This window comes from Glycine max, chromosome 10, assembly GCF_000004515.6.
Source record: "Glycine max cultivar Williams 82 chromosome 10, Glycine_max_v4.0, whole genome shotgun sequence".
Classification (NCBI taxonomy): Eukaryota; Viridiplantae; Streptophyta; class Magnoliopsida; order Fabales; family Fabaceae; genus Glycine; species Glycine max.
Genome location: NC_038246.2, coordinates 47,786,651 through 47,789,245, shown reverse-complemented (window position 1 = coordinate 47,789,245; position 2,595 = coordinate 47,786,651).

Below are 2,595 nucleotides of genomic sequence, written 5' to 3'. Positions count from 1 at the left end.
TTATGGAAGAAGAGAGGGGAAGCGAGGTTGGAATGAAGGGATTGGAGGGGAATTTATAGAGGAGATGACGTGGACCACGTGAATTGGATAGACACGGCGTGTGACGGGTCGCTGCGTCACCGTTTCGATTTTGCTAACTGCTTATCCGCGCTATTCTCTGAATGGGCAATACTACCCCCGCGCGCTGCTGCTCGATACTAGGATTATTTTGTAATAACACCTCAAATATAATAACTTTCTGCTCACTGTTTTGAATTAATTGTTGGACAATTCATTTTAAATTCAATGTCTTATATTAAATGCACAAGCCATTTTTTCCTACAATTTTTTATTAAACCGAACTAAGCTTTTCATATATATGTTGGGACTTATCATTATCACATATTAAAGGAAGGAAGTTTGTAATAACTTTTTCTTTCGTCCAAATTAAGAGTATAATAGTAAATAAATCGCAAAAGCTTGTAATTATTTGAACCCAAAATAAAATTAAATAGAAATAAATTAACACACTCACTTAATAAATGCATCTTGAAATTTGAAAGTAAGGGCATTTAAAAAATGGTGCAACTTTTCAGTCACTGTTTCGTATTAAATACACGACAATTAATTTCAATTTTATTGCCCGACTTTCAATAGTGTCCAAGTTCAATGTTTCATATTAAACGTACAAGTCATTTTTTAGTTAACCACACTCAATTTTTTGATATATAATGTGAGTTATCATTCTCCACTAATAAAATTATGGATAAATAGTCACTTTTATTTTTAAATGTATAATTTGTTAATAAATAAGTTTTTAAAAAATAAAAATAAAAATTTTAGTCTTCAAAAATATGATAAATATATCTAATCATTAACTGTGAATCGTCACTATTAATAAACTAATTTATGTGACACACATGATAATGAATTTGTTACTAAAATGATTGTCAACGTGGTCATGTTGACGAGATTGGACAAAAATGTCAATAAGATATCATTTTAAAATGTAAATGTCAATAATTTTTTGTTGAACAAAAATGTCAATATTTTTTTATTGAAAAAAAATATCAGTAATTTTTTTTGACATAAATGGCAGTACATTCCATTAGATAAAAAATGTTAACAAGTTAATATTATTAGATAAAAATATTAGTAATTTTTTATTAAACCTAAATATCAATATGTTTCTATTAAACTAATTTGTTAGACCCGAAATTTCGTTTCATTTAAGGATAAAATATAATTTTATGATAATTTTTTACAATTTTTTATCGTTAAAAACATAACATTACAATACTCACTTAAAAAAAATATATTGGTAAACATAATTTTAAACAAATATAATAATAACCATAATATTGATTATCAACCATAATTTATCTCTCATAGTATAAATTATCCAAAATAAATATTGTATTAGTTTACCAAAATAAAATATTATAAGAGTGTACCAATTATTACAATTTTTTTTCTAAATTACCATAAAAGATAAACATATCTTATATTTTACTTCTTTGAGTCTTAGTTATTTTATTAATAGTGATGAATGAAAGTTAATGACCGGATATATTTATCGCACTTTTTATATTTTTTGGGACTAAATTTTGTATTTTCATTTTTTATGAACACAATTGTCAATAAATTACACATTTTGATATAGAAATAACTATTTACCCATTCATATTCTCAGAGCGTGAGAAGACCAAAAGTCAAGAAAGTATTATATAACAAATATGTTCATATGTTAGTACAATTAGAGATAATAATGTTATTAACAATCATTTCAGTCACAAATCCACTCCTATATTCCATGTAAGCACGTCAGCTTGTATGTTTATTTATTTTTTCTCATTTTAATTTTAAAATAAATCATAATTTTATTATTTTGTTATTTTATATTTTTTAATTACTTTAACACTTTTTTAATTATTTAAACAACTAATTTTATCAAATATTTAATATTTAATAAGCTAATTTTTCACATTCCAATATCCAATTAATTTTTTTAACTTTTTTTTAAACATAACCAAGTGACGGAATAATAATTGACTCCAATACGACATGCATTGGATACAGAAATCGTGACAAGTTAGGAACTTGGCATTATCTTACCAATCGTCTCACTGCTTTGTGTTACAACTCAGATATGCAAACTTAATTCTTTATTTCGAACTTTTTAAAAAAGTTTTTCAATAGAATAATTAACACTTGGGGGATAGCGTGTTATTTTTTTAAAATTCGGTATTCTTCTTTTCTAAAATACGATTTTACCCTGTTCTTGTTTTAAGAGACACGTGTATCATTCGAATTGGTAAAATTATTTTTTTGGTTATTTAAATTGCATATATAACTTAGATTTGAGATCATTCATTTTTATTTTAATATCTTTCTCCTATGAAGTAGTAACTTTTCATGCTTTAGTTGATAAAAAATATACAAATTTGAGTTCCAAAACTGGTAAAAAAATATTAAACTCTTTAATTGATTTGTCATTAACAGTTTATGTTATGGAATAATAGTTCACTCCCATGCGCCATGCGTTGGATATAGAATCGGATATTAAGCAATTGGCATTGTCTTACCAATCATGTCACACTCTATGCGTACACTCGA